Source organism: Phodopus roborovskii, unplaced genomic scaffold (assembly GCF_943737965.1).
Source record: "Phodopus roborovskii unplaced genomic scaffold, PHOROB, whole genome shotgun sequence".
NCBI classification, from domain to species: domain Eukaryota; kingdom Metazoa; phylum Chordata; class Mammalia; order Rodentia; family Cricetidae; genus Phodopus; species Phodopus roborovskii.
In genome coordinates this window covers 12,918,361-12,931,353 of record NW_026125397.1, presented here as the reverse complement: position 1 = coordinate 12,931,353, position 12,993 = coordinate 12,918,361, and the positions used below count along the sequence as shown (strand labels likewise).

The 12,993-nt window shown below is 38.2% G+C and overlaps 1 protein-coding gene across 2 annotated transcripts in view; it reads left to right on the top strand.

Moving 5' to 3' along the window:
- Nkain2 (sodium/potassium transporting ATPase interacting 2) overlaps positions 1 to 12,993 on the top strand; it is a 920,355-nt gene that overhangs the window by 575,316 nt on the left and 332,046 nt on the right. The gene's annotated exons all lie outside the window — the stretch shown is intronic.

Sequence of the window (12,993 nt, the reverse complement as noted above, 5' to 3'; positions counted from 1 at the left end):
TGTTTTTGGTCAGTGCAATTCTTTTTGAATTAACTTTCTTCAATAATTATGCTGAGAATGTATCAGTATAACCACATCTGAGCACTGAAATATGTATTCTATGTTTAACTACAAGATTTCCCACCTCCCTGCAAGAGCCGATCCAGAATTCCTTTGACAAAACTTAACATAAATAGGTAAGTCTCAATCCAAACATTCTGATCTGACCCCAAGTGACTTGTTTGAAAGGCCAAACTCTGAGTTCTTAGAGCATGAAACTTAATCAAGTCAGTCTGAGGAGGCCAGAAAACATTAATTGAGAGCATACATTGCAATTGGCTCTAACCCTAACCTGACCCATCCTTTCCTCATCACCAGGCATTCTTAGGACCAGGCATTTGCATCACCAGCTCCAGCCCCTTCTAAAATGAGTTTAGCTGTTAACAAGTTGGCCCTCATGCTACAACACATTATCACTTTCTGAAACATCGTAACACTTTTTCTAAAGCCAGGCAAGTTGTTTAAGCTTGGGATTTTAACAAAAACTAAAGATAGAAATGAAAAAAGACGTGTGGATTTTCTTCCAATGGAGTGACTGTACATGCAGATGAAATGTTCTCAAGACATTCAAAGTAAAGCACAAGGGCTCCTTAGTGATCAGGTGACCGTCTAGGAAGGACTGCGGGTGTTCTTGCCACTGTGATAAGAGCACCCAGGAGCCCCTGAGCCTCCCTCACTGCACTGGAACCCTAACAGGTGTTTTTCCTTTTCTGCATAATAGTACTGACAGGTGGTGCTGGAGATAATTTTAACCAGATTCTGGGGAGCCATAGTTCTGATTCAAAGACTCTTTCACTGCTTTGCTTGAGTAAAGTCTGACTGAACACACTTGAAAATTCATTTCTGTCCAAAAAAAAAATCATGATTACATTGACAGAACTTCCTGGTTTTTCTAAATAAATGAATTAAAGTTAAAGTGCTAATTTTCAGACAACTTCTCAGACGTTTTCAGGAAGGAATCGGTTTCTAATTCCTAAACATGAAGATGGCTGCTAAGAACTTCTAAGCAGTGTGTGTGTGGGTGGGGGGGGGTGTTGAACGCAAAAATTTTTAATCTGGAATTGCAATTCCCTTCTAATTATCAAGGTATAGAAAACACTGATCATAGGTAAACAACTTGGCCCTTATATCTTAGAAGAAAAACTGTGAGCCTGTTTCTAAGTAGTGTTGCCTGGGATAGTTTCTTAAGAATTTTGCTGACATTTTCAAGACTTCCTAGTTCTGGAAGTGGCTTAAATCAGTTAAATCTGTTCCCTTTTCTGAATTAGGATGTATATGTATGTATGTATGTATATACCCATATATATATAAGTATGTGTGTTTGTGTGTATATTTATGTAAGAGAAAAGTATAATTTGACTGTAATAGGCATTTGTAAGGTGTACTTTCATCTGCTAAAATAATTAGAATCAAAAACTAGTTATAATCAAAGTTCTTAAATACCAGGGTTAGGGACTAATTAAATATAAAATATGTCAAGATTTCACTTTGACCAGACCAGACTTTCGTTTTTAAAGCAAAACTAGCACCAGGCTATGTGCACCATTGTGACTTAACTACCCTACATCTTGTTTACTGTATTCTACACATCTTGCCCATGTGAACCAAACTGTCACGTTAATCTTGTGAGGTATGTACTCTTAGTAACCCTATGTAGTTTCTTATAATGACATATGACACAATGTCCCAAAGAGCCCAAGTCCCACAGCTCTGTGGAGCAATGGATTACATAGAGGAATTTAGTTTGGATTCTGTCCTGCCCAATTGCTCAATAGCATCAGAATCTTTTCCACAACCATTGCAACCAACTGACTTCATCAGTGTCACCCTTTAAACTGAAAAGGATTTATAAGCATTGAACCTTAGACTTCCAACTCAGAGCACATAGTCCCGAAGCAGAAGGCTCTAAGAGCTCCATAACTGTCCATTAATTTTCCCCCTCTGAGATATCCTAAGGACATAAAATGCATTTCTTATATAACTTTTCAAAGGGGTGATGGGTTTGATCTAATCCTCCATCAAAGTAAGGAGAATGAAAGCAGTATTATGAGCATTAGTTCAGTCCAAAATCTCAAAGAAGTTCAAAATATATGCTTAGCACTCCATAGGTCAATCTAATTTTCAGTCTGAGCTGCCTTTTATGGACCCACAGCAGGCTTCTAGCTTATGTCTAGGTGCTCATCCTGTGCCTAGGTACTATGGAGGATGGAAACTGGCCACCTGCTCCAGTTACTGGACAATGCAGCTTACTTATTTCTCTGTTTTGAGAGCAATCTTTAGTCCTTTAGCTTGCCTCTAGAGCCTTTTACTAAGCAGGGCATAATCTACCCTGGATCTACTTGGTTGTTGCTCTCCCCTGTTGAGGCCTAAAAAGAGTAATGTTTCTCATCCTCTCACACTCACATCTTTTTATGTTCTCTTTTTTATGAAAATGTCTTTTTCCTCATGATCAAAACACCCAGAGAGACTGACTACCTCTCCCTTGATCTCTCCCTTGATTCATTCCACATCTCAATCTGTCTGTCTGTCTGTCTGTCTGTCTGTCTGTCTGTCTATCTATCTATCTATCTATCTATCTATCTTTTATCTCTCTCTGTCTGTCTCTGTCTCTCTCTCTCTGTCTCTCTCTCTCTCAGCATCTATGACAATAAATATCCTTCACAAAGAACTTCAGTGCCTGGAACCCAGCCTCATCAGACTTTTGAGTTACTCTGGAATTCTACCCTTGGACAATGATCATAAAAGCCAAGTATGGGCTGAGGATGAAAGGAAATGGGAAGTACTCGTCAAGGAACCCCTCACTCTGCCTCTGAACACTGCATTTGTGCTCAGCTCAGAATGGCCTCCCTTCTCTTCAAAGAACAAAGAGCTTTTTCTCTGAGGCCGGGCTTTTAGCAGTTACATTAAGTGTATCCTGTATTAGCAGGTAGAATGAAGGGCTTTAAAAGGGGATGTATCTTAAGTCACACTCCCAGCCAAATAGCAATGCAGTTTAAAACACTGCTATGTTTCTCACATAAAATTAAATGGAGCACTTACCCTACAGAAATTTCATTCTGTAATTCTGTTTGTAACTAAAAGGAACCAGGGGTCTTTTCTAGAAATGACTGACTCTGTTGCAACCCAGAAGACACGTGGACAACCTGAAACATCCAGTAGCTCCCAAAAGTCAGAACATGCAAGTGATACTAGCATCATTGAATGGAGGTCGTAGATGCCCAAATTCCACAGCTACAGCAATTTGAACAACAAAGTAGATACCATGGTATTCTATATAAACCAAACTCTAAATAGCAGAATATATAAATACATGAAAGAGAATATGCAAATTTTATGAGCAGTAGAATTCCATTATATAGAACATGCTGCTCTCAATAAAATGAAATAACTCTTCCTTCCTAAGTCAGAACTGCCCACAATTTCTTCAATGAGCAGAGTAAGGAAATGGGGCATAGGATGGGGAAATGTAGCCAGATGAGGGGTCATGTCAGTAGGGATGAATACTGTTGATAGCATGTGTTCTTTAAATGATGTGATAACATTACCGCCTTTGCCACAGAATATGAGAACAAAGTCTAATCTTTTAGCAAACAAAAAAGTGTTCAGCTCAGTATTTAGTGTCTATGATGAGTGAAGGGGTCAAGACCAGGCTGGAGAAACCCATAAAAACTCCTGACCTGAACAAGTGCAGCTCAAGGACTCCAGTCTTATTGCTGGGAAACCAGCATAGGACCAACCCAGATTTCCTGAATGTGGTGTTAGTTGGGAGGACTGGGCAGTCTATGGGGCCTCTGGTAGTAGGTCAGTATTATTCCCCTAGCATATGAATGGACTTTGGGTGCCCATTCCACATGGAGGGATACTCTCTCAGACTAGACACATGGGGGAGAATCTGGGCCCTGCTTCAAATGATATAACAGATTTCGAGGACTCCCCATGGAAGGTGTCACCCTCCCTGGGAAGCAGAAATAAGATGGAATGGGGGTTTATTAGGGGAACAGAGGAGGATGGGAGGGTGCAGAAACTGGGAAGGATATGGAAAAAAGCTTGTTTCAACTTTAAATTAAAAATACACATATACATATACATATATGTGCATATATATTACAAAAGAAAACAAACAAGTACTAACTGAGATACCTTCTCCACATATCTGACCGGTACTGTGGGAAATATATAAAGCTTCAAAACAAAGGAAATCTGAGAGAATGAAACCCTATAGGGGCCCATGAACACTGATTACTAAATACAATGTGAAAAAGAAACAGGCTATCATGTGGAAACTCAGGAAAACAGAGTAAAATGTGAGATTTACGCAGTAACAGCATTTTCATATTGTTTTATTGAGTATGATAAACACACCATACATTACCAAGATGTTAATACTAGGTGTACTGGCTGCGAATACATAGGGAGTTTATATATTGAGATCAATTACACTTCATTTTAAGAAAAATCAAATCAAGAACTAGTCACCAAAACACCAAATAACCCTATTAAAAAAATGGGGTACTGAACTGAATAGAGACTTCTCAATAGAGGAAATCAAAATGGCTGGAAGACACTTAAGAAAGTGCTCAACATCCTTAGCTATCAGGGAAATGCAAATCAAAACAACTTTGAGATACCGTCTTACCCTTGCCAGAATGGCTAAAATGAGAAATACCAATGACAACTTATGCTGGAGAGGATGTGGAGAAAGGGGAACACTCTCCACAAGAAAGAGTGAAAACTTCTACAGCCATTTTGGAGGTCAGTATGGAGGTTCCTCAGGAAAATGGGAATCAGGCTACTACAGGACGGCAATGCCCCTCTTAAGCATATACCCAAATGATCCACATCCATGCAAGAAAGACATGTGCTCAACTATGTTCATAGCAGCATATTTGTAATAGCAAGAGCCTAGAAGCAACCTAGATGCCCCTCAACTGAAGAATGGATAAAGAAGATGTGGCACATTTACACAATGGAATACTACTTTGCAGGGATCACCAGCCTATAATTCACACTGCCAGAGAAACTAGGATACAAGGAGGAGTCTAAGATATTCATATAAGATCCCTCACAGAAGTATAAAGGGACAAGATTTCCTGAGGATATGTGGAGGGGGGCATTGAGTCGAGAGGGAACTAGGAGAAAGAGAAGGGGAGGAGAAGAAAGTACGGAGGACTAGGATGATTGAGTCAGGCGAGGAATATATGGGAGGAGAGAGAGAGAGAGAGAGAAAGAGAGAGAGAATAAAAAGGGAGCCAATATAGGTTTGAAGATAAAACTGGACCTAGAGAAATATACAGAGACCTACAAGACTGACCCCAACTAACAATTTGAACAACAGTGGAAAGGCTACCATAAATGCCCTTCCCTGATAATGAGATCCACGACTAATGTATCCACCATCATGGAGCCCTCATGTAGTAGCTGATGGAAACAGAAGCAAACACCCACAACTAGGCACTAAGCCAAACTGGAATCCCGATGCAGAGAGAGAGGACAAGACCAAGCTGCAGAAACAATAGAATCAGCTGACCTGAACAAGGAGAAGCTAATGGGCCCCCAGACTGATAGCTGGTAGTCCAGCATGGAACTGACTCAGACCCCCTGAACATGGGTCTCAGCTAGAAGGCCTGAACAGTCTAAGGGACCTTGGAGAGTGGAACCAGGATTTATTCCTGGTGCACAAAAGGAATTTGGGGGCACATTCCCCATGGAGGAATACTCTCTTAACCTAGAGACAGGAGGGAGGACCTAGTCCAAACTCCAAATGACTTGAAAGATTTTGATAATCCTTCTTAGAAAGCCTTACCCTCCATGTGGAGCAGTTGGGGAATGGGGCTGGGGGGGGTGGCTTAGGGGACATAGGAGGATGGGAGGGAGAGGGAACTGGGATAGATAGTAAAATAAGAAAAAATAATAAAAAAGATACTTGATGTGAAAAACACAGAATAATTAACTAAAAATAAAATACCTGTATAAGATGAAAATAAAAACATGTTTCTCTTAAATTCCCTTTTTAAACTCCCAGTGAAACATTGATGAGTGTCACAAATGACTCACTAAGTACCTTAAAATTAAAAAATACCTTCCTCTATTATGGTGTCTCTTTTCTTGCTCTCATCTATTCATCCCCCTACTAAATCTTCCAGGTCTCACATGTTCTCCTCTTCTTCCCTTCTCTTTCTCCTACCTCTCTCTCCACTCACTATTTCCCACCTCTTCCAATATGCTCAGGAAAACTTGTCCCTTTTCCCTTCTGTGAGGGACCTTGTATGACTCTCTTACGGTTCTCTGATATCCTAGCTTCTCTGGCAGTGTGAATTGTAGGCTGGTGATCCTTTGCTCTGTGTCTAAAATCCATACATGAGTGAGTACATACCATGTTCCTCTTTGTGACTGGGTTATCCCACACAGGATTGTTTCTTCTAGTTCCATCCATTTGCCTTCGGATTTCAAGATTCCATTGATTTTCTCCACTGAGTAGTACACCATTGTTAAATGTACCACATTTTCTTTATCATTCTTCACTTGTGGGCATCTTGGTTGTTCCAGGTTCTAACTATTACAAATAATGCTGCTATGAACATAGTTAAACAGATGTCATTGTTGCATGGATGTGGATTATGTAGGTATATACCTAAGAATGGAATTGCTGGGACCTATGGTAGACGGATTCCCATTTTCCTGAAGAACTACCGTACTGATCCCTAAAATGGCTTTGCAAGTTTGCACTCCCATCAGGTGTATGGGTTAATATCAGGATTTTCTGTTTGATTCCATTGGTTTACCTGTCTATTTTTGTGCCAGTACCAAGCTGTTTTCAGGACTATAGCTCTGTTGAAGAGCTTAAAGTCAGGGATGGTAATGTCTCCTGAAATTCCTTTATTGTACAGGGTTGTTTTGGCTATCCTGGGTCTTTTGGTTTTCCATATAAAGTTGGGTGTTATCCTTTCAAAGTCAGTGAAGAATTTTGCTGGGATTTTGACAGGGATTGCATTGAATCTTTAGACTGCTTTTGGCAAGACTGTAATTTTTACTATGTTTATCCCACCTATCCAAGAGCATGGGAGATCTTTCCATTTTCTGGTATCTTCTTTAATTTCTTTCTTTAAAGGCACAAAGTTATTGATATATAGGTTTTTACTTGTTTGGTTAACATTACCCCAAGATATTTTGTGTTGTTTGTGGCTTTATAATCTGTATATAGGAGGGCTACTGATTTTTTTTTTTTTTTTTTAGTTAATCTTGTATCCTGCCACTGTGCTGAAGGTGTTTATCTGCTGTAGGAGTTCCCTGGTAGAGTTTTCCAGGTCACTTAAATAAACTATCATATCATCTGCAAATAATGAAAGTTACTTCTTCCTTTCTGATTTGTAGCCCCTTGATCTCCTTTTGTTGTCTTATTGTTTTAGCTAGAACTTAAAGTACAATATTGAAGAAATATGGAGAGAGTGGACAGCCTTGTTTTGTACCTGGTTTTATAATAATCACATTGAGTTTCCATTTAGTCTGATGTTGGCTGTTGGTTTACTGTATATAGTTTTTATTATGTTTAAGTTATGTTCCTGTTATCACTGATTTCAGCAAAACCTTTATCCTGAAGGGGTGTTGGATTTTGTCAAAGAGTTTTTCAGCATTCAGTGAGATGATCATATGATGTTTCATTTTCAGTTTATTTATATGGTAGATTACATTGACAGGTTTTCATATGTTGAACCATCCCTGCATGTTAGGATGAAGCTTACTTGATCATGGTGGATGATTTCTCCGATGTGTTCTTGGATTCAATTTGCCAGTATTTTATTGAGTAATTTTGCATGAATGTTCATGAGGGATATCTGTCTGTAGTTCTCTTTCTTAGTAATGACTGTGTGGCTTGGGCACCAAGGTAATTGTAGCCTCATTAAAAGAATTTGGCAGTGAACTATATGCTTCTATTGTGTGGAACAATTTAAGGAGTATTGGTATTAGCTCTTCTTTGAGTTTCTGGTAGAATTCTGCACTGAGGTCATCTGGACATGAGCTATTTTTGGTTGGGAGGCTTTTGATTACTGCTTCTATTTCATTAGTGGTTATAGATCTATTTAAATTGCTTATCTGTTCTTGATTCAATCTTGGCAAGTGGTACCTATTCAGAAATTTGTCAATTTCCATTAAATTTTCAATGTTGTGGAGTGTAATTTATCAAAGTATGATCTGAAGGGTCTCTAGATATCCTCAGTGTCCCTTGTTATATCCCCCTTTTCATTTCTGATTTTGCTGATTTGCATGTTCTCTCTCTGCTTTTTAGTTAGTTTGGATAAAGGTTTGTCTATCTTGTTAAGTTTCTTGAAGAACCAACTCTTTGTTACATTGATTCTTTGTATTGTTTTACTATATTTTACTTTATTGATTTCAGCTCTCAAATTGACTATTTCCTAGCATCTATTCCTCTGGGGTGAGTTTGCTTCTTTTTGTTCTAAGGCTTTCAGTTGTGCTGTTAATTCTCTAGTGTGACTACTCCATTTTCTTCATTGGGCACTTTGTTCAATGAACTTTCCTCTTAGCACTGCTTTCAGAGTGTCCCATAAGTTTGGATATGTTGTGTATTCATTCTCGTTGAATTTTAGAAAGTCCTTAGTTTCTTTCTTTGTTTCTTCCTTGACCCAGGTATGGTGCAGTTGTGCATTGTTCAGTTTCCAGGAGTTTGTAGGGTTTCTGCAATTTGTGGTGTTGTTGAATTCCAACCTTAAAGCTTGATGGTCTAATAAGATACAGGGGACTACACCAATTTTGTATCTGTTGAGGTTTGTTATGTTGCCTAGTATGTGTTCGATTTTAAAGAAGGTTCCATATGGAGCTGAGAAGAAGGTATATTCTTTGTGTTTAGATGGATTGTTCTATAGATGTCTTTTAAACCCAGTTGGGACATAACTGCTGATTGTTCCTCTGTTACTTTGTTAAGTTTCTGTCTGGTGGTCCTGTCTAGTGGTGAGAATGTGGTGTTGAAGTCTCCCACTATGAGTGTGTGAGGTTTTATATGAGATTTGAGTTTTAGTAATGTTTCTTTTATGAATGTGACTACCTTTGTATTTGGGGCATAGATATTCAAAATTGAGACTTTGTGCTGATGTATTTTTCCTGTGATGAATATGAAATGACCTTCTTCATCTCTTTTGATTGTTTTTGGTTTGAAATATATCTTGTTAGGTATCAGAATAGCTACACCTTCTTTCTTCCTGGGTCCATTTGATTGGAAGATCTTTTTTCAACCTTTACCCTGAGGTAATGTCTGTCTTTGAAGCTCAGATGTGTTTCTTGTAAGCAGAAGAAAGTTTGGTTCTGTCTTCATATCCATTCTGTTAGCCTGTGTCTTTTTATTGGCAACTTAAGACCATTAATGTTAAGGGAAGGTAAGGACCATTGTTAATTCTTGTTTGTTTTAGACTTGTTGTTGATTGTGGTCGTGAGTACATTTGCCTATCTCTTTCTTTTGGGCTCTGGGAAAGTGGGATTGTATATTGGCTCTGTCTTTGTGAGTGTAGTTAACTTCCTTGGGTTGGAGTTTTCCTACCAGAACTTTCTGTGGGACTGGATTGTGGATATGTATTGTGAATATCTGGTTTTGTCATGGAATATCTTGTCTTCTTCATCTATAATGATTGAGAGTTTTGGTGGGTATAGTAGTCTGGACTGGCATCTGTGGACTCTTAGTGTTTGTAGAACATCTATCTAGGAGCTTCTGGCTTTCAGAGTTTCCATAGAGAAGTCAGGTGTAATTTTGATATGTCTGCCTTCATATGTTACCTGTCCTTCTTCCTTCACTACTCTTAATATTCTTTCTTTATTCTGTATGTTAGGTGTTTTGATTATTATGTGTTGAGAGGTCTTTTTTATTTGGCTCAGTCTATTTGGTGTTTGGTATGCTTCTTGTACTTTCATAGGCATGTCCTTCTTCAGATTGGGAAAGTTTTCTTCAATGATTTTGTTGGATACAGTTTCTGCACGTTTGAGCTGGGCTTCTTCACCTTCTTCTATACCTATTATTCTTAGGTTTGGCCTTTTCACGGTGTCCCACGTTTCCTGGGTGTTTTGTGTTAAGGATTTGTTGGATTTAAGATTTTCTTTAGTCGATGAATCTATTTCCTCTAGTTTATATTCAGTGCCTGAGATTTTCTCTTCCCTCTCTTGTATTCTGTTGGTTATGCTTGCATCTGTAGTTCATGATCGTTTGCCCAGTTTTTCTATTTCCAGTATTCCTTCAGTTTGTGTTTTCTTTATTGTCTCTATTTCAGTTTTCATATCTTGAATTGTTTCCTACATCTGTTTGATTGACTTTTTTTCTTAGCTTTCCTTGCTTTCTTTAAGACATTTGTTCATTTCTTGTATTTTTTTTTTTTTTTTTTTTTTTTTTTTGGCTTGGTCTTTTCCTCTATTTCTTCCAATTTTTTGTTTTTTTATTTTTTCTTTCATTTCTTTAAGGGATTTTCTCATATCATCTTTGAAGGTGTCTATCATTTTTATTAAGTTCTGTTTTAGGTCATTCTATTCTGCTTCATCTACTTTGGTGTGTTCAGGTCTAGTTGGTATAGAGGCCCAATATTCTGGTGGTGTCATACTGGTCTTTATATTGTTAGGTGTTTTCTTATATTGCCATCTTCCCATTGCTTCTTCCAGTGGGTTCCATTGGAGACTCTGTCTCTACCCTGCAGTCCCAATGGGTGTAGGTGTGTCAGTAACTCTGGATGATCAGAGCTCTCTTGGAGGTCTCTCAAACAAAGGCCACAGCAGGCCCAATGATGTGGGGAAGGCAGTCATGCAGAAGTCCTCATGCAGAAGGCAGGCAAATGATCCCAAAGGTCAGGAGAGAGCAGGCTCAATGTGGTTCCTGCTGGAGGGGCTGGCCCAGTATGCACAGAGATGATGCCTACTTCAACGAAGCCACACCTCCTAGTAGTGCCACTCTGTATGAGCTTATGGGAGTCAACTATATTCAAACTGCCACAATGGAAAGCAGTAAAACTTGAAATTAATTAATAAAATTTGGAATTATTATCAGCAATAAATTTAAAACCTCAGTAACTAGAACAATGAACTTTACATTCCCTTGTAAATAATCAACTGTGATAAACTATACCTAACTAAAATGAAGCTGGTTACAACCAGAAAATGAGTATTTACAGATTTTGTAAACTTTAATTAGGAGTTATGCTGGACATGTAGAAGTCTACAAGTGTAGTCTTAGGATTCCTGAATTTCAATAAAGGCCATTCCTTCTTACATATGCACAAAGAAAGGAGAGGAAGTAGGCTAAAAACAACTCCTAATTCAGGGGAATCATGATTGCTTGCTGCTGTTTCTCATTGATGGTCTCCTCAAAAAGAAGAGGACTGATTGTAAGAATTGTCATGAGACCTCGAGAGATGGCTGAGCAGTTAAGATCACTTACTGGTCTTGCAGAGGACTGACTGCAGTTCCCTATGCTTATGTCAGGAGCTCCACAATTGCCTCATGTGTTCCAGGGGTCAAAACACCCTCTTCCAGACTCCAGGGGCACTTGTGCTCGACTGCAAACACACAGACACACACACACACACACACACAGACACACACACAAACACACATGAGAAAATAAATTTAATAAAAAGAAGTATGCCAAGAACTCTTACACAGGATGAAGAAATATTTATTTCCATTTTTGCACTGGCATTAAATGATTCTGAAACTGGTTCTGGTTCTGGTTCTCAGGTGATAAGTTATTTTTAAAGAATATGTAAGAGTTGGCCATGAAATGTCTCTTCCAGCTCTAAAATGAGTTCATTCTTTTCAAAGTACCCATTTACTAAGTGTCATTTTTTATGTCTAGCTAACAACAGTTAAGTCTCTATCTGCTTTTGTCAAACAGAAAATTACAATTCACTCTAATGTGTGACAACCTTATCACCATCGACCTAGGGATACATCCTTTGCTCATAATTATATCCCTCCAAATATATGACTTAGAACTTTGATCAGTATCAGAATTTAGGTAATAACGTGCTTATTATTTAAGACTTGATGACATATTTTAAAGCTTCTCCTCAACAGGGTTTTATATTAGAGAAAGTCACTGCTGAATCTAAATTTTGATGCAATTTACTTTTTCTCGAGGGGAAATTGTTTAGACACTAATTTAAACTAATAAATAAGGAACTTTCAAGAACTTTAGATGCCAAGACAGTTTGACCTTTCATTGACCATCGATAGTGGTCATATGTTCCAAAGAAAGAAAAGCTGTTGCTATCACCATGCTTTATGCCCTCCTCAAACTCTCAGTTCAGGTATACTGAACAGGTAATGTTAAAATCATGGGGAGAGATTAAGAACTTCAAGAGTCAAGAACTTCATAGGAGTGAAAATGAAGAGAAAACTAAATCTCTAAGGGAAAAAAAATTTAAAAAAGCAATTTCAAAATATCACACTTTTAAATCCTAAAATTTTTGACTGTGTTAAAAAGCAGAGTCCCAAGTCTTTTCCCAAGGCTAATTAAGCTGGCAGAGTTATAATGTCTTAACAATTACACTTATAATGAGAATGCAGACTTTTGTCTATAGACTTTCCTAAAAACACTCTGTGAGTCTAATTGAAACTGAATGTGATTGGTTCTTACAAAAGTTTACTCTAAATGATTTTTCTGTTGGCCCTGAAAACATTTGATCCCAAACTGTGCAATAAAACTTCTTTATAGTTCAATAAATATATAATATCTAAAATGTTCAACTTCTTCTAATATACCCAGATATCTTTTAAAACATAATCAGCGTAAAGAGCCCACAAAAGTCATGTCTCTCCTACCTCCGTGTATGTGTTTGTGTGTGTGTGTGTGTATGTGTGTGAGTGTGCACATGTGTGTGCATGAGTGTGCCTGTGTGTATGCATATGTGTGTATGTATGTGCATGCATGTTGTAGATTACTTGTTCTTAGAATGGATTAATGGATTG